This window comes from Acomys russatus, chromosome 6 (assembly GCF_903995435.1).
Source record: "Acomys russatus chromosome 6, mAcoRus1.1, whole genome shotgun sequence".
Lineage (NCBI taxonomy): Eukaryota > Metazoa > Chordata > Mammalia > Rodentia > Muridae > Acomys > Acomys russatus.
The window spans coordinates 26,750,300-26,775,851 of NC_067142.1; positions in this window are offsets into that span (position 1 = coordinate 26,750,300).

Genomic DNA, 25,552 nt, shown 5'->3' on the forward strand with positions numbered 1-25,552 from the left:
CATGGCCCACCATAATTTAATCTTTGGTTGGTGATGGTCCAAGGTGTCCCCTATATTTTAAGTTGCTGCCTTTTCTAAAACTTTTTGTAGCTTGGATATGGCTTAAAGCCAATATAAAGTCTTTATTGCTGGACAATGGCTACACTGTGTATTCAGTGTAGTCCTGAGCCTTTCTCAGGATGAGCATTTAATCACAAAACCATATTCTGAGTTGACATAATACAGTTAACAAGAATCATTAGCCAGAAGAGGAACTACAGACGCCAAAAAGCAAGGTTAGTACGTTTAGACTTTCCCAGAACTATGGACTTTGATGGATTAGGTCTTTGTTTTCATTTCGGCAGGTGGTGCTGTCTGTGTGCTGAGCTTTACAGCCTGAATGGTACTTCCATCATGGAGTCAGTTGTGCTAAGGTCTGGGGCCTGTTACACTTCAGCCCAGTTGGCAGTTTTTGCAAAACACTAAAATTTAGGCGGGGGAGCAATTAAGTCTTATACACTTAAAATGAAATATGTATGTGTACTTAAGTGTACTAAGACTGTAGGTGTTCTGAACAATGAAATGGATATTCAGATTTTTGCATCATCTCTTTTAATTGTTGTAAAAATAAGAGAATTCTATTTTGCAAATCACCACACACGTCAATGGAATTCTATAGTATACATCTATTTCTCACAGTCCAGGGTCAGCTTCAAGGGAGAGTTCATGGCTTGAAATACAACGGGTCCCACAAGCTCATGGGTTTGAACAGTTGGTGCTGCTTTGAGAGGCTGAGGCATCTTTAGGATGTGGGGTCCAGCTGGAAGAAGTGGCCCATGGGAAGTGGAGCTTAAGATTCTACAGACCTTCCTCACTTCCTGGTCTCACTCTGCTTCCTGGTCCACAGAGATGTGAGCAAGCAGCCACATAATTCTGCAGCCCCGGCCTCCAGCCAGTCCTGCCACTCTGCCTTCTCTGCCAAACTATGAGCAAAAACCTCTCCTCAAGTTACTTGTTTTCAGGTATTTAGTGAGAACACCAACAAAGTAATGAACACAGGCAGTGCTTTCAACTGGTCACTTTCAAAGTGACTGGGGTGCATCTCTGAGCTGGGCCTGCCCAGGGCAGCTCTGCTTTCTTATCCCTCATCCATTCTTGTCACCAGCATGGGAGGATTACAAATCTGAATGGTTCTCAGCCACTGTGTTTGTGGCAGCTTGCTAAGGCAGTGATAGTTCCCATGATATGTTTGTTATCAGACTGGCTGCTAGAGGCTGGGGAGATGGCTCAGCAGTTAAGAGCACTGTAGTTTGCAGAGGACCAAGGTTCAGGCCCCAGGAGGTCCACTTCCCAAATACACAGTAATGACAATAAGCTCCAAATGTTAACACCACCGATTTAATCAGTGCAGACTGTATGCACATATGGAGATGTCACTGTCATACTGTTCTCTATACACATGGTAATGGTTACATGGGAATCAAAACAAATATTTTAAAAACCAGACATGGTGGCATACACCTATATTCTCACAATCCCAGCCTTTGGGAGGTAGATGTAGATGGATCACAAATTCAAGGTTATCCTCAGCCAGATAGAAACTTTGAGGCCAGTGCAGACTATATGAGGCTCTGTATCAACAAACAAACAAAAAACCTTAAAGGCCCAAGTATTTTAATGTCTTTTACCAACACATATAATAGGTTTCACTACATTATTTTCATGTGTGTAAATAATGTGTTTTTATCATATCACATCCATTAACTTCTCTTGTGCCCCTTCCACTCTTGCTTCCTCTTCTTTCCAACTGGTCCTGCTTCTGTTTTCATGTCTCTCTGTGTGTGACCAGATAGTTTCAATAAGGTTATTCATAGCAGATGAGCAACTTTCCAGCGGCTGCATCACTGAAGAAAATCCCATTAATCACTAACTGTGTAAAGTCCTCAGGGAAGAGCGAGCCAAAATTATTATGTTAATCTTCAAGGAAGTGAGTGTTAAGCACCTTATGTTGTTACACACAGTGTACATAATATGGAATTACCACGATGCCCCACCCCATAAATTTGAACAACAGCAACTTCAATATTAAAACTCTGAGCAGCCTGTCATCTTTCTGGACCAGGACACTTGCATCATGGGGATACAAACTAAAACAGAAAGAGAGAGTGTAAAAGAGCTGGAGACCATGGAACAAAATGCTCTGCTTCAGTTCTATAATACAAAGGGCCAGAAGGGCAGGGTATTTCTTTAGAAATGCACTACTATAAATTATACAAGGCATTTAGGTTCTCTTCCAATTTTTCAAGAAATAGCAGGTAAGAAGACAGGCTATCTTGAGATGTCTCCCTATGGCTGGAAGAAAGAAGCTTACGGTAATGCTATTTGGGGTGTTTTCTTCAGCATTACGTCATCCTTTAGGACTGCTTTAGGCCACAGGTGTTGGGTTGCTCTACTTTTCATTAATAAACAATCCTGTAACAAATTGGGGTTTCTTTCCTTCATAGAACAAGAAGCCTTGATGCCCGCTGTTACTTAGAAAGACTCTTCAAATGTCTGGACCCTTTTCATCTTTGTTAGGTTTATGTCTTCGGATTGCATAATAACTGCCATGGCGCCAGGCTTCGGGGTCTCAGTTCAAGGGTGTGGAGCCCAAGTGTACATGAAGTAAGAGTCCAGCATCCATTTCAGAAGGAAATAGAGGGGCTCGGGATGTGACTCCCCAGTAGAGTGCATCCCCGGCACTCCTGAGGACATAGGGTTCCTGCGGTGGCTCCCTTACCACTAGACAATTGCACCAAAAGGAAGCAAGGGCAAGGGGTGCCCACCAGTACTGGAGCCCTTGCCTAGCAAGCAAGAGGCCCTGGGTCCCATGCCTAGCACTACCAATACATAGTAGATACTAGAACAACCAGCACAGTGGAGCACGCCTGTAATCTCAGAACTTGGGAGGCAGAGGCACGCAGATCCCTGTGAGTTCCAGGGCCACCTGGTCTACAAAGCCAGTCCAGGACAGCCAAGGCTACACCAAGAAACCCTGTTTCAAAAAAGACAGTAGAAGCAATGTATCTTGCCTGGGTGGGCATGGTATACGCCTTTTACCCTAGCACTCAGGAGGGAGAGATAAGAGGATCTCTGAATTCAAGGCTAGCCTAGTCTACAGAGTTCCAGGATAGCCAGGGCTATAGAGAAATCCTGTCTCAAACAACAACAACACAAGTAAACAAAAATAAAATAAAATAAAAAAGAAACAATATAGTTTCTCCAATTCCTTAGTAGACATGCTGTTAAATGTCATTTTCCAGAATTGGGGTATGTGCTCCCAATCCCAGTTTTCAATGGTGTCATAGAATATGTAAAGTAGTCCCTAAATTCTTGCATTTCCTTATCTATGTGACACGGAGATCTTGGTGGCATTCCACCTTTATAAAAGGCTTTAGCTTCTACCATAAAGGCTCAGAGAAAGCTAGGGATGCAGTTTGATTGGCAGAGCCCTTCCCTACTATGCTGGAGGCATGCTTTGGTCCCTGGCACGTAAACCCACCTGGGTGACACATTCTTCTAATTCCAGCATTTGGGAGGTAGAGGCAGCAGGATCAAAAGTTCAAGATCATCTTCAGCTTCACAGTGAGTTGAGTTTGGGGGGCATCCTGGGCTACCTGGTATCCTGTCAGGAAGGAAGAGAGGAAGGGAGGGAGGGAGGGAGGGAAGAGGAAGGGAGGGGGGAGGGAAGAAAGCAGCTAGACAAGGAGGGTTAGCAAGACTCAGCTGGTAAGGGCACCTGCCAGCAAATCTGATGAGCTAAGCCAGATGTCTGGAACCCTTGTCTGAGTCCATGAAATTGTTCTTTGACTTCCACAAGTGCTCCATGGCATGCTAGTCACACCCAGTACACACTCACATGCGCGCGCGCGCGCGCACACACACACACACACACACACACACACACACACACACACACACACACAGGCATGCATGCACCACTGGGTGGAGAGGGCTCATTATTGCCTTCATGTGACCAAGGAGTCCACATAGGGCCTGGGGAGTGTGGCTCCATCACACCACTAGTTCTCCTCCAATTCGTATCTGTTTCCATTCTGTTCTAATTAGCAACTTTGTTTTGAAATAAGAGGGCGGCTCCCCTCCCCCCCACAAGCACAGGTGACTTTATAAGACAGCAACTTGTAAAGCTGCCTTTTGTTTCTCTTTTATCTTGACCTCCAGCTGCAAAACAAGTTACGTTGTTCATTTCTGTTCCTCTGTTTGAGATGTGGCAGATACTCCTGTTCCATTATGTAACTTGGCCTAGAATTTGGCACTTGGAGATCACGACTGTTTTTCTACTGTTCACTTTCTTTACATTTGTTTTGTGTGTGCACGTGCCACCTAACCTGTATGGAGGTCAAGGGACAAATTATGGAAGTAAGTTCTCTCCTTCTACCACGTGAGCCTCTGGGATTTGAACTCAGGTTGACAGGCTTGGCTGCAGGAAACCCTTCCCACAACCTCAGTGGCTCTATTACTACTTCTTAAAGCTGCTCAACTCCACAAAACCACCCGCTTCCCCTTGTTCTTATGCTTCTTAGTTTCTGCGTGGTCTCCCTAAAATTCCATTGCTGTCATCAACATTAAATCAAGTCATAGTTTTTAATAAGTATTTTTTACAGTGCTGGGGATTGAACCTAGCACTGTGTATTTACTCTGCCACCGAGCTATATCCCAGACCATGAATTTCATGAAATGGAGCTACTGAGAGCCAACAGTTACATACAAAATCTTTAATTTTGTTTCAAGTTCCTTCTTGCTCCTGGGGACTTCACCCAGCACTTCATGCATGCTAGGAAAGTGGCTGTACCATTGTGCTCTGTTCCTGCCCTCCCCAACCTTTTCTACTGTTTTTTTCAACTCTCAGCTGTAATCAAACTAGGGGGCTCTTTCTGGATTTATTTAGTTTCTCAAGGGCTTGCACCACTTGATTCAAATGTCTATCACCCAGCTATTTAATTAGAAACAACTGGGACCTCTTCTGATTGATTTAAGGGGGGAAGGAATTTATTTAAGAGAAAGATGGGCACTGCCTTGGTGGCTTGCATCCTGAAATAATTTCCCGAAGCCATAGCACAGGCACTGGTGAGGTGCTGTGCCTCAGCATCGCACCACACACTAGCGCGTACACGCCAGGAACTGGGTACCACTGACTTGTCAAAGAAAGTCATCCACTGTCATCAGCAGAAGTTCTGCCTTCCCAAAGCACACAGTACTGTAGGCTCAATTTTCTTAATCAATATATTTTATTACAACTTATTAACCGAGCATACGTACCTTATAACCCGACTAACCGAAACAATATGAAAAGAGGATTAAGAAACACAACAAAACCGTAAGGATATCAGTTCCAAAAAACGATTCTCCTGGCATAATCAGTAGGATTTCTTCTGCTGGAACCTGGAACCTCAGCAGGAGCCAGGAGCCCCGAAGCCTTCCCTCGAGGGGTTCGCTCTAGGAGCGTCTCAAAGTGGAGCGATGAACAGCCAAAACTATCCAAAGTCTCCAAAAGGCCCCACCTTCAGTTCTGGGTTCATTTATATATCTCCTCTCAGAGTCTATTCATGAGATCTTTTTCAGCTGGCAACAATCCAGCTCTAGCACAAGGTGGTTGGTCTTCTAGTGGATTAACCTCACCTATTCTCTCACAAGACCGTTCCGATCCCACACTTGGGATCATAAAAAACAGGTTTATTTCTCCTTCACAGTAGTACATAATCCCTCCAGGCAGGAAGGTGGCCCACCTCCAGGAAGAAAAAAAAAAAAAAGCTATTGTGGTAGTGGTGGTAGGTACTTCACAGAGTTCTGATCTAAGACTAAAGCATACAGGATCCACATTTATACATTTTATGACCACAACTGTTACATGCTTGAAATTTCAATAGGCCAAGACATGTGTGTACCACATATACTTTTGTATCTCATGAGTTCTTTAGAGTAGTTTTTGCTCCATTCTTCATCTCTTCCTGGCTGTCTAATGTAGGCAAAAAGGAGCAAGGAGAAGATTCTAGGCCTTGGGGGCAAGCTGACTTTGGATTCTGGAGTGGCCAGGATCCTCAGCACTCGTGCTTATGGGTAGGTGTGTCGTTTCCCTTTTCTAAGTCTGTAAAATAGACACAGTAAGCTCTGTACCATAAAGAGTCATAACAATCAACATAATTGACATCGAGAGGTTAGGGAACAACAGACCTGAGTGTGTGGACAAAGCCTGTTTACTGTGTTGATAACTGGGTGATTATCCACCATATGGCACCTGGAACAAGTATATGGGCAGACATGGAATAATATAATTCAAAATGACTTGGCAACAGGCTCTGGTAATGAGATTGAAAAAAAAAAAAAAAAACCAACAACAACTCAAGACATCCATCATCCTTTTCACCTGACACCTTGTTGTAGCACTCTGTCTTCTCAGTGTAACAGCCACTGCAGGGCAGCCTCGACTCCTAACAAGAGACCCTTGAGATCAGGCCTTCTGACTGCTGAGGATCCCTCATAGAAAGAAGAGGTGAGGAGGGTCACTGGATCCTCACTCAGGATTCCTATCACTCCCTCCTCCGTCTTCAAGCAGGATGCATTAGTGTATGCCTATGTCGTGTGCTAGTTGGTTTTTTTCATTGTCAATGTATGCATCCTAGGAATGGGGAACCCCAACCAGGAAATGGTATAGACTGGGTTGGCCTGCTGCCATGTGCTTGAGGGATTGTCTCGGCTGATGAATGACTTGGGAAGGCCAAGCCCACCGTGGGCAGCACCAACCCTGGGTAACGTGGGCTTGTGATCAAGGCAGACAGCTAGGCAGCAAGCGCCGCTCCTCCATTGTGGTTCCTGTCTTGAGTTCCTACCTTGACTTCCCTCAGTAATGGTTGGCAACCTGGAAGTGCAAGGCTAATGAAGTCTTCCCTCCCATGTTGCTTTTGGCCATGGCATTAAAACGAGCAATAGAAGAAAACTAGAACACATGTAATTCTGCCCCAGGTGCACAGGGAGACACTGGGGCATTATAGAAGGTTAATTGAAGGGTTCTGTACAGACTGTGTAGCTATGAGGAAGTTGCCATCCACGCTGGGGTGTGCCTGATTTGAGGTCACCTTTTCATATAGGTTCTGGAGATGGATCTCATGTTTTCATGTTCACACAAGCAAGCACTCTGCTGACTGAAGCGCCTCCCCAGCTCCAGTACCTTATTGCTTTTACTCCATAGGAAGTAATGGTAATTTCTCCCAAAGAACGTGCGATATATTTATGTAAATAAGTAGGATAGATAAGGCAGACAATACGCATATGTGTACATATGAATTTACACATTTTATTCATGTCATACTTTATTTCTTTATATACATATTGCTTTGGGTTAAAGTATCTGAAATAACTATATAGAAGATCCCCTATAAAGTTTAAGTGATTAATGCCTTTCAGACTACCAGGCTGCTACAGCTAGGAACCATCCATGGGAACTTGGCTTCCAAGCGAATCTATTATGATTTGAATATGTACCCAGCACACAAAGTCCTGGCCACCAGATGTCACCATTTTTCTTGAGACATTTTTTTTTTCTCCTTAAGGGGCATGAGGAGAAGAATGCCTCAGAATATTCCTGGGGTTTCCAGGAGATGGTCATTCTTAGGGTATCAGCCTGTTCACCTAGAGATTTCCTCTGTGTCCCTGGACACCACCTGGACTGTCTCTGACAGCTCCCTGGAAGCTCTTCTGATCCAAAAGTAGCCACCCAGCCCTTTCTGGCTGTTAAAGGAAGGCTGGTTTCTTTTGTGTTTATTTCCAGAGTGTTCCAAGCAAGAGGCAACACCTTAGGTGTGTTCTATAAAGACCCTGGAGTGGGAGAACCCTTTCTCACTGGCTGTGTGGTCCAGAGGGCTGTGGTACAAAATGCAGAAGGGGCACTAAATTGTTTCTAGAGTTAAAAAATGTCCCAAATCCCATCCTTACCTGGTTTTAATGGATTCTGCTGGGGGCAGGGCTGGGGGCCAAGTTAGGGTGAGTTTAGTTCAAGAATGAAGACCCTAGAGAGGCTATAAAGCAGGGTTGAGATTCAGCAGGATAAACCCTAACACAGTAACTGGATATAGTGATGGCTCACCACAGTAGGGCTTCCTGTCATCTACACACTAGGGAATCCACCAATCCACTCTCCTTTCATTCCTGATAACACTTAACCAGGATCTATAATGCTCCGTGATGTAAATGCATGGCCAGCTCCCTGGAGGGTGAGCCGATTTAATATTTCATGCTAGTCAGTGTTTCATTGTGGTGCCCTCAGGGCAGGGGATGTATTTTATTTCTTTTTGAATTTACAACAGCACCGCGTTAAGCTGTCCAGGCTTCTCATAAAACGCAGACAGGGCAAAGAAAAGAAGCACATTAGGAAAATTGTGTGCCTACTGTGTACCAGTCACTGTCAAACCCTTTACAAATATCTCATCCCATCTTCACAAGAACATCACAAAGCAGCCGTTTTATTTCTTATTAATACAGCCGCTGAGTGGAGCGGGACAAAATGGCTTGCTCAGGGTCACAAAAGCCAAGGGTGTGTGGTGACTGATGCTTATCATCCCTGCACTCAAATGGAGGCAAAAGGATCCAGAGTTCGAGGCTATCCTTGTCTAGAAAGTGAGTTCGAGACTAGTCTGGGCTGGGTAAGACTGCCCACTCCTCAAAAATAAAATAAAATAAAAATCACAAAAACAACACAAATCTGTGCAGTTAAAAAAAATCACAAAAAGACAAAGGACATAAATTGCTACTGCTTCTGCCAATCCATTTTACAAAGTCTAAAGTGGAGCTCAGGGCATTTGTTAAAAGTTGCTAGGACCCCTAAATAGTTGAGCCCGCATCTCCGCCCACTGGCTTTACTCATGGAAGGTCCCTGTCCTAAAGAGGCCCAGAGACCATCACTCTGGAGGATGTAAGGTCTTTAACAGTAATCGTACCCTGCCCCAAACCTTTCTACAATATTATTTATGACCTCCTGTTCCTCCTTGGGCTGCGGAATAGAGTGGCTTCAAGTCTTCTTGTACGTGGTCTAGAGTTTGCAGACGGTCCCCGAGAAGCTGGGGCGTTCCGAATTGGCTGAGCGCTCTGCCGGGGTGGGCGGGGAATTTGCAGAACGTCCCTGGCCCGGAATCGCTTTGCCGAGGAGCGCAGCGGGAGCCCAGAAGCCGAGAGAAGTTGGGGCTGTCGAACCGAAAAGGGTTGATAGAAACCTCGAGCAGATTTCCTATCTACTTGGTCCTGATCCTTTGGACCCAGGAAAAACGTCCCTGCTTGCGTCTAGGGGCGGACGGTGGACGCGCTGCGCACGGCCCCTCTTTGGGCTGGTAGTTTTCAGACCGTCCCTGCCGAGGCCCGCTCGCCCGGCAGCCCTGCGGCTCCCGCGGTGGCGGCGGCCCCAGGATCCATCCAGACCAGGTAGCCGCGCCTCTGTCTCTGGGGGCGCTGTGACCCTGCTCCTAGCTGCTCCTGGGACCCCGGTTCCCTGAAGCTGGGCTGCTGGAGAGTGACCCTGAGTGCTACTGATGGTGCTGCTGCTCCCCTATTAGCAGGTAAGAGCTGCTGCAGGGTCGGGCGATCGATTCAGAGCTCGCCATCCCTCCTCGAGGAGATGCACGCACTGGGGACCGCGGGGGACGTTAAGGGGGCTGTAGCTGCCCTTATCCGGCCCAGCGCTGACACCCGGGACTGCGTGGGTGTTTTGGCCGTGCCTGATCTGGGACGGGGGAGGGAACCCTAGAGTACAACCGAGGGACGCGCTTGGAGGGTCCACCACCTGCTCGGGGACATCCTCTCTCATGGGACCCTGAAGACCCTCTCCAGCCTCTGAGGCTTTTAGGTTTCCAAGGAACTGTCCAGAGGGGGTTCGGGTGGCGTGGGCTGGAGGCGAGAAGCTGAGATTGGCATTTTGAACGCTGGGACCGCGGTGAAACCAGAAACCAGGATGCCAGCGTGGGCCGGAGTAGGGTCCTGGGGATCCGGGAGCTAAGAGTGGGATGTGCCTTGAGCCAGTTGGAAGGAAGAATGAAGGAGTGGGGCCCCTGGCCCCTGGGAAGGAGGTCTAAGAAGCTCCGAAGCTCTGTGTTGGTACACCAGGAAGACCCTTCGGACCCCGGATGGTCTTGGGGACCGACAGCCCGACAGCAATCCAGCCAGCGTGCACCCACGGCTGGGAGATGGCAGAGGCTGCGGGATGTATGGGCCGACACCCGCGTACACACTCCCCTAGAGCATGCTCAGTGCGGTCCTGGGAACTTCCTGCCGAGTCGCCAGGCCAGCCGCCTCGGTCCTCTTTGGGGCCGCAGTTCGCTAAATTGGGGGTAGGGGGTGTGCGAGTGGGGACCTCTGTGCCCTCTTGTCCACCCTTTCTCGTCCCCGGGCCTCTGTCTGGCCTGTGCCTGGAACCAGGCTTCTGCTTTCCAGAGTCACTCTGGCCTCTGGAGACGAGGGGGGCGGGCGTGGATGTCATACCCTTGCTCCCCAGGGATAGAGGACCAGAGAGAGGCCTGGTGACGTGGTCAGTCTGCCAGGTGGACCTGCTCTCAGGGCACGCAGGGCTCTCAGTCACGCGCATTGACTCTGCTGTGATCAGGTTGGGTGGAAGGGGGTGTGTGAGCCCGGCAACATTCGCGCGCTCACAGTCGCTGTCACACACAAAGCCACCAGAAGGAAGAGGGACGGGGTGGCGCTTGCTTTTTGTTTTGTTTGGCTTTTGTTGTTGTTGTTGTTCAGTGGCTTTTGGAGCACCCTTGAGCTGTGTGTGTGTGTGTGTGTGTGTGTGTGTGTGTGTGTGTGTGTGTATGTGTGTGTGTGAGTGTGAGTGCAAGACCCAGGCGATGCCTTCTGATTTGCTGAGGTTACCCCAGTTTATAGGTCTAGAGCTCAGTAACTCCGGCCCTAACTGCCAGGCCTCGGGCGGCTCGGTGTTTGAATATGGTCCTGCATGGGTGCCTCTGGGGCTATGAGGTTGTGAAGCAGCAGCTGAGGTTTGTGTGACGTGTCCGAAGGGATGGCAAAGTCACATCTGTAACCACGCTTGAATGGTACGGTTAGATCAAGTTAGGATCTCCTGAGTTCTAAGTAGAAAGCAAGTTCATTAACTGACCTATGCCAGCTTCCTTGTCAAGACTGGAGGGGTCTCCCACCCTGGACTCGTGGGAGACCCTCTGTGGCTCCTACAGCGTGCTCTTGTCTCAGCCAAGAAAGTCAAACCATCTCATATCTGTCTTTTATGAATTTTCCCACCTCAACCCCCACCCCCACCTCCTTAGTTCCTGTAAATTCTTTTGGGGCTATTGCTCAGAGTCTGGATGGGCAGGCTGAAGTCGGATTCTGTTAGGGTCAGAACAAAGCTCCCCCTTTTAGAGGACATTTTAGCTTTCTTCTGTTGTCAACTTAAAGCCCATATGATAAACTTACTTCATGCAGAACCCTGGAAATGGAGAGGAGGGAAGAGTGACCTAGGTACCCTTTTTAGGGACAGAGAAAAGGGGGAAGTCTCTTTCCTCAGCCCAATTGAATGTCTGGGTAAAGGCTTGAGTAATTTCTTTTCTGTGTCTCTCTCCTTCCAGCCTGCCTTCCTAATTTGGGATGTTTGAAACTGGAGTCAGTAGGATAAAGGAGCTTTTAGTGTTGTGACCATCCAAATGGCCACCAGGTGTGTGTGTGTGTGTGTGTGTGTGTGTGTGTGTGTGTGTCTTCTTGCATGTGGAGGCCAGAGGACAACCTTCTCTCTCTCTCTCTCTCTCTCTCTCTCTCTCTCTTTTTTTTTTTTTTTTTTTTTTTTGAGACAGGATCTTTCACTGGGCAGGAGCTAAAAAGGTAGGATGGCCTGACTGGCCTGTGTCTTCACCTCTACAACACTGAGATTACAACTCTATGTCAGTGTGCCTTGCCTTTTTTTTTTTTTAAATGCTCACCGCCCCCCTCTGTGTATGTGTGTGTATGTGTGTGTGTGTGTGTGTGTGTGTGTGTGTGTGTAGAACACCCTGAAGCATCCTTGTCTGAGACAGGCTCTTGTTTTCTGGGGATATATGTTAATAGAGATGTAGCTGAGTCTCCTGTCTCTATATCTCATCTGCCCATAGGACTGCTGCAATTTTAGACACACTGTGGTGTCCGGCTTTATGTGGGTGATGGAGATTGAACTCAAGTCTTTTATGCAACAGGTGCTTTATCCATTGCATTATCTACCTGTACCTGCCTGGCTTCTTAAAACCGTGTGTTCCAATGGTCAGACTCAGGTCCTCACACTGGCAAGGCAAGCGCTTTACAGAGTGAGCCAGTCTCCCTCGGAGCAGCAGTAAGAAAACCCGAGGTGGCAGGAGCGGTGGTCCCTTCTTTGAATGTGGTTGCCTCTGTGAGCTCCAGTGGCTGTCACAGCAAAGCTCTCTGGGCCTTTGGATCTTCTCCTGAGCAGCATGCACATTTCCAATGCTTTGTGTGTAGAAGTGTGAACACTGTGCTCATTATATATTCACACATCCGAATACATTTTTATAAAGAGCATGTGCATATGGATGTGCATCCGCAGTGTTCTCAAGGAGAAGCTGGAAGGGACCCCAAAAGATGAGAGCAATTCAGATTCCCTTCCTTCCCATTCAGCTTCCTCGGTTTCAAAAGAACCCACCAGCCATGTGCCCAGCTGGCCTGCTAAGCATGGAAATGCCACCGTCCCCTGCGCTCACAGCTGAGGAGCTTGTCCCAGAAGAGGAGCTGTTCACTGCTTCCTGGTGTCATCTTGCCTGTGTGTGTGTGTGTGTGGGGGGGGGGCGTTGAGAGAGACAGAGAGAGAGATAGAGAGAGAGAGACAGAGGCAGAGACAGACAGACAGACAGGCAGACAGACATACATCTGTGTAGAGGCCGGAAGACAAGCTCAGGTGTTGTTCCTTAGGCACCACCCACTTTCTGATTGTATGGATCTCTTACTAGTGTGGAACTCACTAAGTGGGCTAGGCTGGCTGACCCTATTGCTGGGACTACAGGTGCACCCTGTGGTTACATCAGCCTTTTTAAAACCTGTGTCCTGGAGACCAAACGCAGGCCCCCCTCTTGCATGGAAAATACTTAATGACTGGGTGTGTGTGTGTGTGTGTGTGTGTGTGTGTGTGGGGGTGATCTGTGTCACTTTAGAACCACATTTGGGGAGAGGGATAGGTAGTGATTCCGAAATGTCAGTAAAGTCACCAAGGGCAGTCACCAGCAAGATTTGGGTTGGGAATTTGGTACGCTCTGTCACTGTTCAACATCTTCACAGGCAGCCTCACTCCTGAGAGACTTAAAGAGCTCTGCACCTGCCTCTATTGCCTCCAGATTGTTCTGGGTGGTGGTGCATGGTTGGTCATCAGAGTTACAGCTCTGGCCAATGATTCTGTGACGTGTCAGAAAGCCTGTGCTGCTAGCATGGCCTCTGGGGTTGTTAGGTGACTGTAAACAGTTTAGGGAGGAGATTCCTGGTGCTGGGTGAACAAAGCGGTGAGCAGCTTGGCTGGAAGGAAGTGTACACATTTCAGAATCCAGGTAGTAGAAGAGAGAAGAAATCATTTTTATAGGGGGGGGGGGGCTGGAATTAGCACGTGGGTGACAGTTCAGAGGTTTGGGTAGGAAACAAATGTTGGGAGCTTGTCCGTGCAGGTTTTACCAGACTACTGCCTTTAAAGTTAATGACTGCTTTGAAGTAGAGTCACTCTTAATAGCCAGAAGAGATTGCTGTATTTTTTTAATTTCTATTTTGGATTGAGTAAAGATCTGCCCATCCTTTGAAACTTCGCACAGTTTTGATTTTTGCCCTCCTCCAGGCTCTCAGACTGGCCTGGAGCTCACTATGTAGTCTAGGCTCTAGTTGAGCTCTGAATTTGCCTGCTTTCACCTCCCAAGTGTTGGAATTACAAGTATAGGTTTACACCACACTAGTTTACAAAATGCTGAATCTAGGTCATAGACCTACATTGTTTAACATCCTGTGCCCATATTGATAACTCAACTCCCCCCCCTCTCTCTCTCTCTGTGTGTGTGTGTGTGTGTGTGTGTGTGTGTGTGTGTGTCCCTGTAGTGGTCAGGGATTGCTTATTTAGAGACAGAATCTCTTACTGAACCTGGAGCTCACTGATCAAGCTAAGTTGATCTACCTGTGATCCAAGGGAGCTGGTTACCTGTAAGTTACATGCCTGCTGGTGTGTACCAGTGGACCTGGCCTTTTATGTAGGTGCTGGGGGAGTCTGAACTTAGGTTCTTATGCTTGTTCAGTAGGCACATTATCTAGTGAGCCATCTCTCCAATCCTAGTATTTGTTCAGCATCTACCTTGAGTTACAGCCAGAGCTGATGCTAAGGATGAAGATGCTCTTCCTCTGGATGCCCTTCTCACAGGTAATGCAGCTGACCTCTCACAGTGTGCTGATGCAGACCAGTTGTTCTTGGGAAACTGCCAAGATGAAAGTCCCAGGAGCTTTGGTACTGTGGCCATGTACTCAGCTAGGAGAGCGAGGACTTCTGCAGTGTGTTTGGCTGTTTGAGCTGTTTTCTATTTTCTTTCTTTCTTTTTTTCTATTCCACAGTTGAATTTTTCCTTCCCTGACTTGGTCCTGGGAAGGCTATGTGTGCTGGGGAGTGTTCTGTTTCTTCAGAATCCCACATTTCTCTTGTCTAACTCACAAACTTCTAGAAGGAAAGCAAGGCCTTTCTTTTGGTGTTCTATAATCTCCCAAAATCTAGACAGGCCAGGGCAGTAAGGGCAGGAAGCCATTTCCTCCTGTGTTTGTGTGTGTATGTTTGTCCTGGAACATGTGCAAATGTGGAGGTCAGGAGTCCATGCCGCACGTCTTCTTCAATTGCTCTGCAACTTCTTTTTTGTCCTTTTTCTGAGACAGGGTCTCTTACTGATCAGCTACACTGGCTGGCCCCCCAAGCCCCAGGAATCCTCCTGCCTCTGTTTCCCTAGCACTGGGATTGCAGATGTGTGTTTGTTGCTGTGCCTGGCTTTTTATGTAGTTGCTGATGATCCAAATCCAAGGCTTCATGCTTTTGTGACAAACACTTAGGAATTGAGCCATCGCCCTTGTCTGAGGGTGTAGCTGCCCTTGTGAACTGGTACTGTCTATTGCTTTCACTGCCAGGACTCTAGTGATGCCTCCTGGAGGTCTCTCTCTGCTGGGCTGGCTACATGTAAGACTGCTAAAGAGTCTTTTCCTGTTCTTTTGCCCTATGAGCTCACAAATGAGTCAAACTCCTGAATACCTGGTTACTAGTAAGAGTTGTTTTACTTGAGCTGTGAATACGGGCATGTACTTGAAATTCCAGCATTCAGCAGTCAGAGGCAGGAGGATTATTGTAAGTTCAAGGCCATCCTGGTCTACATAGCTAGTTTGATACTAGCTAGGACTATACTGCAAGCTTCTGCCTCAAAACAGCAAAAATGTTTGTGTGCCGACACACACACACACACACACACACACACACACACATCATCCTCTTCCTCCTCCTCATCCTCATCATCAACAACATCTTTCACTGGTATCAAGCATGTTGAACCTGTGACCTGTAATAGCTAAGAATACAACATAAACCACTGACTTATTGACTTAACTCAAACATTATGAGTTTTTTGTTTGTTTTTAAATTCAGTTGCCTGCCTTTATCGATGACGTCATGATTCGATGTCAGAAGATTGGACATGCCTGCTGGCAGGACATCTGCCTGTCATGCATGTGGCCCTGAGTGTAATTCTTGACACTCCAGGAAAAAAAAAAGCCTTATTTGTTTCTTCTGTGTGTGTATGTGTGTGTGTGCGCGCGCGCGCTCATGTGCATGTATCCCCATTTGAGCTCCTTAGTTGTGGTTGTGCACATTTGGAGCATGCAGGCCCTGCCATGCTACATTGGTATAAAATACCAGTCAGTGAAGGTGCCTGCTGCTAAACCTGATGACCTGAGTTCAATCCCTGGGACCCACATGGTGGAAGGAGAAGACTGGTTTGGGTGATTGTCACCGAGACTGTGTGTCTTTGTGGCAAATGTCAGGAATGAATGTGAAAGATAACAAGGATCCTGGGCCGGGGCTCGGCTGTTAGAGAGCTTGCCTCCCACCCACGCATGAAGCCTTGGCACGGCATAAACTGGGCACGGTGGTATGTACTTGTGATCTCAGAGCTCAGAAAGTGGAGGTGTGAGAAGCTCTTACACCTAGTGTAGCTAAGGACAACCTGAGCTATGTGAGACCATGTTTCAGGAAAAAATTTAAAACTCCAGCTAGGAATCATGGGGATGAGAAACTGACCTTCCACAGTTGTCACTATTTCAACTCCTTTTGCTCCTTAATTCTTCCTGTAACCCCAAGGCAGACACTAGTGTTATTTCTAGTGTATAGACACAGGGATTATAATATTGTAAGACCGTGAGTCCAGGACAGCTAAGGCTATACAGAGAAACCCTGTCTCAATCCCCTCCCCCAAATAATAATATTATAAGACCATACAACCTGGCCAGAATCCAGATCCAGAGCCTATGTGAGCTGGTGTTTATTCAGGTTGCTGAGGGTGTCCTGTGTTGGGCCCTCCTTCACAATGCATGCCCTGAGGACTCTTAGACACTTAGAGCCTTGGAAGTGACTGCAGGGAAGACCCCCTCTAGACCCCCTTTCTTTGGAGCTGTTGTCACCAAGCTGAGGGATTTATTGAGGTCTTACCAGTGGGTGGCAAGGCCAAGGCCAAATAGAGCCTGAGTGCTGACTCTTAGTCCATAGGGAGCAGTTGACAGCAAACTGATAACAGATGCCTGCCCGCTTTGTTATTACAGAGAGGTTTGGGGAAGGGAATGTACTGGCCTCTTGGCTTCTGGGCCTTCCTGGATCCCTTCTGTGGGCACACACCCACATGCGTGGGGAGCAGGTGGGCAGGCCCGAGTTTCCTCCCATTCCCACTGGGAGAATGGAAGCCATCTGTCTGGTTGTGTTCCCCCCACCTCCGAGCTGTTCCCTTAGTTGACATCTTAAGAATACAATCTGGGGGCTGGGGATGTGTCCCTGTCGGTGAAGAGATGGCCCACCATGCACCAAGGCCTGGGACTAGATCCACGGCACTGGATAAGCCAGGCACACAGTAGGCATATGACTGTGACCTCAGCACTCTGGAGGTCGTGGCAGGAGGATCAGAAGTTCAAAGTTATCCTCATAGCCAGTTAGAGGTCAATCTGGGTTACTTGAGACCTTGCCTCAGAAACTAACAGATCAACAGCCATACACCCACCCCCACCCACCCTGACACACAAACAGTCTGACTGTGGGGCCTAATTAACTCTGTAGGCCTTTGGGCTCCTGACCCCTCTGAGTTGATTTCTGTTTTTTAGGAGCAAGGGATGACTGGGCAGAGGTGTCAGGGTTATAGTATAATAGTTCAGTAAAGGTTGTTTAACAGGCCATTCCCAGATTGCTGAGGCCCTGAAGGCCCCTCCTCTGACCCCTGACCTGTGACCCCTGACATCACAGTTCGGAGTTTCCCCACTAGTCACCACAGTGTCTTTCTTTCCTTTTGTTTACTATGGGCACCTCAGGGCTCACCTGCTCCTTATTCCAAACGTTTTTATTCATCAGTAGTCACAAACTGCCAGGGTACAAAGTAAAGGCTGCTAACACTGGCTACCTGAATTCCATCGCTGGGACCCATGAGGGAAACCACTCCCACAGATGTCCTTTGACCTCCACATATATACACACACATAAATAAACATAACATAGTTTTCAAATATTTAGTTGTAATAATAAAGGTGGGCTGGGGAGGTGGTTCAGTTGGTAAAGTGGTGGCCACATAAACTTGAGGACCTGATTTTGAGTCCCTAGCACCCATGTAAAGGGCTGGGCATGGTGGTAGCACATACTCGTAATCCCAGGTCTGAGGAAGTGAACATAAAAAGATTCTTGGGGCTTGCTGGAGAGCCAATGTGGCCAAATCAGTGAGCTCCAGGTTCTGTGAGAGACCTTGTCTCAAACAATAAGGGGGCAGAGATTGAAGAAGACACCCAGTGTCAACCTATGACTTCTATACACACACGCACACACACACACACACACACACACACACACACACACACACACACACACACAGAGTGTCTCTCTTTCTCCCCCCTCCCCCTCTCCCTCAGTCCCCCCTCCCTCTCCCCCTCCCTCCTCCCCTCTCTCCCTCCCCCCCATGCAAAGACAAATGCCTGTGAAGTACCTAACTCATGCCCCATGAGCTCTTTGAGCTTCAGCCTTTGTTGGGTTGAGATGCAGGGGTGGGGGGGATCATGTCACTTTAATAACCAGGCTGGCTTTGAACTCTTGGGCTCTAGTGAGCTGCCTGCCACAGCTTGGAGTGTAGCTGGAACTATGGATGTCCACCATACACCCTGCTGGGCTTCTCTTGTTTCTGTTTGTTTTGAAGTAAGGCCTCCTATGTAGCTCACACTGGTCTTGCCCTGGAGACCCTCCCTCCTGTCTCAGTCTCTCAGCTGCTGGGATTATAGGTGTGCTCCACCAAGCCCAGCTTGGATCTCGGCTATTACACTGGTATATAAGAGGGAGTAAAGGAGTTCCAAATGTTGTCCAGTCCTGAGCTTGTTTCATTCTCTCTGCAGAGGTGGTGCAGGTAGATAAAAGAGAAACCCAATAAATTTTTCTCGCTGAATAAAAATGATTGAGGAAACATCAAGTTGTGCTTACTAAAGAGCCAGGATGTTAGCATCACCACCTGGTGGGATGTTTACCTTTGCTGTTTAGACAATAGGTGCTAGGAGTGGGTAGGAGGTGGGGGTTCAGTTACTAAAGCCCTTACCTAACAAGTACAAAAAACTGAGTTTGATTCCCTGAGCCACCAAAACAAAGGAACAAGTAGCAAAGCCAAGCACAGTGGAGGGTTCTTATAATTTCTGGGGAGGTAGAGACAACTGGTCAACCACTGTTGCCCTTCTTGGCAAATTCTGAGTCAGTGAGAGTCCCTGTCTCAAAAGGCAGAAGGGTAGGTGGTGCCTGAGGAATGATTGCAGATTGTCCTCTGACCTACCCATCACCCCCATGTACGTTCACAGATACACAAACACACACACACACACACACTCCGTTTCCGGAAATTGTCTTTCCTCTAGTGGAGCTGTTCTTGGTGAGAAATAATTGAGATCCAGAGAAGAGAAGCTGAGCAGGCTCCCAGAAGTCTGTGGTGCTGTGGCAGAGCAACCTGGGGCGTGTGGGGAGGCGCCGACTCCTCCAGGGATGTGGCAAAGCTCACATCTCCAGGAGCCAAACCACGGTCTGTTTCCTGGCCTTCCTCCCTGCTTCTCCAAGAAACCTACTGTGTTTAATGGATGCCATAGTCTCACATCGCTCCCCTCGGCGCCTTTTTTCCCCCTTAACTTTTTTTTTTTAAAACCATCTGTTATTTTCAGCTCTGATTTATTCTATTTTATTTTTATTTATGAGTGTTCATACTGAGTAGATTAAGAGCTTTCTAAATGACCTGTTTCTTTCTCCTGTATCTTGTTGAGGGTAGATATGAGTTCTGCTCTTCAAAATCTTCCCGCTTTTCCTATTTTTCTTCAGCGTTCCTTTGCTGTGTTTTCCCATCCCCTCAAGTGTGTGTGTGTATGTGTGTGTGTATGTGTGTGTGTGTGTAGTGCCTTTAGAAGCCGTTACAGGACTTCAGGTGTCATCTTTTATTGCTTTCCATGTCATTGCCTTGATATAGGGCCTTTTACTGGAATCTCATCCCTTTGGCTAGCTAGACAGAGTAGTCAGTGGCCTCTTGGCCCTTCGGCTTCCTATCCTGGTCCTCAGTGTTGGGTTACAGGCGTGCATGGGCATGCACAGCTTTTTGTATGAGTGCTGGGGATTTAAACTGGGGTCCCTATACTTCCATAGCAAGCGCTCTTCCCCTTTGAGCTGTTTCCCTAATTCTCTTGCCTGGAGGTAAGAGGGACAGCTCTTGGTGGGAGCAGAGAGAGGAGGGAGGTGTTTTTCTGTTCTAGGAGGTGTCACAGGCCTGTCTCTGCCCTCAGCGAGCAGTGTGGTACTGCCTTCCACCTGGACTGCCTTCCTTTGTTGGAGTTCCCTTCTCTCCGCACCCTTTCCCCATTGACTGTGTTTGATTTGAGTCCCTGCTCCTTGCCAGATTTGAGGGCAACATTGTTCAGTGGGCAGCACTCACCGCTTTGCAGTATTTTGTTCATATAAACGCCTTTCCCTCGGCTAACTACTGCCATCTTTCTTCCCTAGTTTTGCAATTCTAATGGTTAAGAACTTCTGCAAGGGCAGACCTTATTCCTGGATGTTCTAGTTTGCTTTTCTGGTACTGTGATGAAACACTCTGACCAAGAACGACTCTGGGAGGAAAGGCTTTATTTGGCTCACCCTTCCAGACCAAAGGCAGCAGTGAGGAACCGAAAGCACCAACCACAAGCACGAACCAGGAGCATCCCTGCTGGCTGGCTCTCTCCCTCTCTTATTCAGGCTAGGTCCACCTGCGTAGGGAAGGAAGGCACTGGCAGGGTGGGCTGGATCCCCTCACATCATTCAGGAATCACACATGGCTACAGCTAATGTGACCAGGGTCTATCGAGACTCCTTTGTCAGGTGACTGACAGAAGAAGCTAACTAGGACACTAGCCCATTTTGTTTGTGGATTTGTTTTGTTTTGGTTTTTGAGACATGGTTCCATGTAGCCCATTCTGGTCTTGAACTTGCTGTTTAGTCAAGCTGTGACTTTGAATGTTTGGTCCTCCTCAATTCTACCTTTCAAGTGCTAGAATTATAGGTTTGTGCCACTGTGCCTGATTTGTGCAGTCCAGGGCTCAAACCCAAGGCGTTGTGTGTTAGGCAAGCCTTCCGCTGACTAAGCCTTGCTTAGTTTCTCTGCGGTCTCACTGTGTAGCCCTGGCTGGCCTGGAACTCACACAGCAATCCCTCTGCCTCTCCCTTCCAAACAATGAAATTCCAGGTGTTTGCCACCACTCCCGACTTTACTAAATGTTTCAGCTCCAATAGTCTGAAAGGAGTGGGGTGAGTGCTCTTTTTCTCACAACAGAAGCTCTGTTTCTGGGCACAGGGCGGCATGCCGGAGTCACAAGACAAGCCAGTGTGTCTGGTGAGTGTACCTCACTCCTGAAGGCGAGGCCTCAGCAGCTGGCTGTCTTCACACAGGCCAGCTGTGTCCTGGGGCCCCTTCTGATGTGTCAAGTGATGTCTCACTTAGCTTCTCCTGTGTTTATTTGGAGACCCTGGTGTGTGTGCTTAGCTGTATGCCCAGGATGTCTTCTTTAATTAGTGAGTAGGAACATGCTTAAGTGTGTGTCTTATTTTGAGGTTTATTTTGTCCTTGTGCATGTTTAGAGTTTGGAGTTCCACATCCATATCTCTCTCTCTCTCTCTCTCTCTCTCTCTCTCTCTCTCTCTCTGCATACATGCATGCATATGCATGTTTGTATGTGTGGTACGTGTTCATATGTTGGAGGCCAGAGGTCAGTCTTGGATATGGAGCCATCACTGTGTGGTTGGTTGTCTTAAGGTAGTCTCTCACCGACATGAAACATACAAGTAGGCCCGGGTAGCCCGTGGAATCCTCCTGTCTCCACTTCCCCAGGACTGGGATTACAAGCGCATGTTACCGCACTGAGATTTGCACCTGCATGCTGGGTATCAGACTTCAGTCCTCATGCTTGCTAAGGAACCACTTTACCAGATGAGCCATCTTGCCAGCACGCAACTGGGCAACTCACAGACACTTCGTAGAGAATATAGTTCCCAGGCTCAGGAAAAGGCAGCAGATTAGTACTATGCACATGTGTGCATGCATGTCAGTGTGTGTCCGTCCACACACTGTATGAGGTCATCACCTTATTGTCATATTATTTGAAAAAAATTAAAATGGTAGCAATAAAGAGCTGAAGTCAGGTGTGGAATGGCTGCCAGTTGAATGGCCGAGTTGCTGCCCTTTTTTTCAACTTCCCCTTTAACCAGAGTCCTAAGAGTTTTCCCATCTTTTTATGATGTGTGCGTTCATGCTCCAGTGTGTGTGCTTGCGATGTGCTCATCACATGCATGGCCTATCTCCCTGTTTTTGACACAGTCCCTCAGTGAATGTGGAGCTCACCTGGCCGCCCAGTCAGCCCCAGGGATCCTCCCCAGCACCGCAGTCACAGGTGTGCACTTCGATGCCTTTCTTTTTGTAAAAAGCGGATTTTTAGGAAACTGATGTCGGGCCCGTGCTTACTTAGTATACTCCAAGTTCTAGAAGGTCTTTCCACTCCAGTAACTTCAAGAGAGACTTTTCTGCTTTTTGTCAGCCCTTAAGTGGAACTGTTGCAAGGTCACTGCTATCTCTCCTGTTGCTCCTGTAACGACAACAAACCCTGTAGTTTGAAGCAATACTCACCTTTAATCCCTGAACAGAGGTCTCACTGGCAAGATCAAGGTTCCCATTTCTTTTCGAGGCTTAGGACAGAATCCACAACCTTACCGCTTGCGGCTTCCAGCGGCTGCCTGCATCCAGAGGCTTGTGCCTTGACCTCCAAGGCAAGAAACGGTCCTCTGCTTCTCAGAACCCTGGGTTCAGACCACAGTATAACCCACGACCATTCTTATTGAGACCCTAATGTTTTCACATTTGCCTCACCCTGTGCTGGACTGCAGCCCAGGGTCCAGGGCTGAGAAACTGAACATCCTTGGGGCTATTGTTTTGTTAACCAGGGTCTCAAAAACTCTCTGGAAAAAACTATTCTTGTTTTTGCCACCACAGGAAACTTACTTGTTTCCTTGTGTATGTATGTGTGTATGTATGTATGTATGTGTGTGTGTGTATGTATGTATGTGTATGCTTGTGTGTATATGTATCTATATACATGCATACACATATCTTAGATATTTTCTGTATATAATATGTAGTATATACCTATGTGTATAATACATATACACACACATATGTAATTTATTGTGGGCATGTGTACCATGGCATGCATGTGGAGGTCAGAGGACAACTTTTGAGAGTCTCTTCTCTCTGTCTACCTTGCTGATGAAGGGCTCTCCCATTTTTTCTGCCCTGCTGTGGATTCTAGGCTAGATGTCCCAGAGATTCTACTGTCTTGGCCTCCCACCCTCACCTAGGAATGCTGGGATACTAGGCATGCGTCACTACGTCTGGTTTTTTTTTTTTTTTTTTTTTTTTTTTTTTTTACTATATTGGTCTAGGGTCATCAGCACTTTGGCCTGCTGAGCCACTCTCTGTCCTTTCCCTGTCTTTTGAAACAGATGCACTCCACTATTTCTCAACACACATCATTATCTAGATAAGATTTGAATTCTGTTAAGGCCAGAGACAGAGCCAGGAAAACACTTGCACATGCTCCCCGTTACGTAAGGGTTGAGAGCACTGTCATCACCACGAGAAAACAGAGGTTCTGAAGTCAAGTGTCTGAGGTCACCTAGTCACAAGGGGCAGAGACAGGGTGCAAAAGCCCATGCAAAAGCCTGTGTTCTCAGTCACGTTGTTTTTCTTCCTTACAAGTGGTCGTGCAAAAATAACACGAGGTATCTCTATGGAAAAACTTCAGCTCATGTGGTAGATGATAAATATTGCCTCTAGTAATTGGATTGTACTAACGGCTCCAAGTTAATGGCCTCCTTGTAGCTTCCATTCTTGCAGGGTGGCTGCTGAGCAGCTTGCTGTGGTCAGCAGGATGCTGTTGAATCCCACGTTTAAGCAACTTTCTAGCAGCACCTGTTTATTTCTGGTAGCTTTGTTTGTAACTCAGTTTGCTGTCTCAGAGCCCTGGTGCAACTGTGAGAAACATGCCCATGCTAGCCCAGCGGGGCAAAGCAGGATATGTATACCTCCTGAGTCTTTCTAGACCCACCCAGCAGGGTGAAACAGGATATGTATACCTCCTGAGTCTTCCTAGACCAGCCCAGCAGGGTGAAGCAGGATATGTATACCTCCCGAGTCTTCCTGGGCTAACCAGTCTTCTTCTGACCCTTTCACTACTCTTGATCTTCTGAGTGTTACTCAGGTCAGCTCAGCCTGGCCTGGCTTACCAGAACCTCCTTGCCAGTCTGGACGTACTTGCAGATACCATGTGGTCTGTTCACTGGGTTCCAGGAGATTGCCTCCATAGAAATCAATGGCCAGGTCACAGCAGATACTTAAATGGCAGAGGGACTGGCTTTCGTGTCCCATGGAAGGTCATCGGGTATTACTTGTAGCTAATTTATATTTTATTCTGAAAGTACATTAGGTCCAAGAACATCCCATTGTTTATGTCCTTTCCCCCTTTTAAAAAATTTTTTATTAACTTTTTATTTTATTTTTGCGTGTCCGTGTGTGGCTTTGTGCCCAACATGTCTAGAAGAGGATGTAAGATTCCTGGAGCGAGAGTTACAGGTGTTTATGAGCTGCCCAGGGTGGCGTCTCTGTCAAGCCATCTCCCCAGCCTTTCATTTATTTATTTTCAAAATATATTTATTAGTGTGTTACGTGTGTGCGTGCATACCCATGTGTGGTGTGTGTGTGTGAGAGAGTGCCACAGGGTATGTGTGGAGGTGAGAGAGTCATGGGGAGGGGTGTCAGTTCTCTCCTTCAGGCCAGGGCTCTTTGCTTTCTGTCTGTGCTGAATACTCTAGGATCGCTGGCCCAGAAGCTTCCAGTTGGTTTGTGTCTTGGTAGGAGAGCTGAGGTTACAGATGCATGCTGCCGCATCTGGCCTTTTCCCGTGGGCCCCAGGGGCTGAGTTTAGATCCTCAGGCTTGTGTGGCAAGCGAGCGTTCTTACCTGCCTAGCCTCTTGGCAGACCTGTTTGTTTGTGAAGACAGAAGACTGTCATGTAACCTAGAGGGTCTGACTTCAAACAAGGTTTGTTGCCTGTGGTGACCTTGAACTTCTGATCCTCCTGCCTCCCCAGTGCTGGGGTTATGGGTATGTGCAACTATAATCAGTTTTTTTTTTTAAGGTGCCGGGGATGGAGCCCTGTGCTTTACGCACACCTGGCAAGTGCTTCACCACCTGAGCCACCCCCACCCCTGCCCTGCAACCTCTTAATTAGTTCACAGTCAAGGTTCATCTCAAAGAACTTCTCATTTTATCTGGCCGGACAACGGAACAGTGGCCCTTAGTCGCACTTATTTACCATCCTCAAACTTACTGTTACCGACTGATATGGTAGCCTTTCACTTAAATGTACAGTAAGAAACACATAGCCTCTGAATCACACTGGTCCCAGCAAGTAATGGTCTTGTGAACGAATCTTGCCTTTACCACTCACAAGCAGCTTTGACACTGTCTATAATGTTCAGGTTTTATTGGCTTAAAACGAAGACTACTCAGGGCTTAGCCCAGCTGTGCCCAAGTTGCCCATTCTGTTAAAGTGGGTTTTTAGAGTTATTTATTTCTATTTATGTGTGTATGTGTGTGCCTACGTGTCTGACATGCATTATGTGCATGCAGGTGCCTTAGCGGCCATAAGAGGGTGTTGGGCCCCTGGGACTGGAGTTATGGGCTGTTGGTGGCCACTTGAT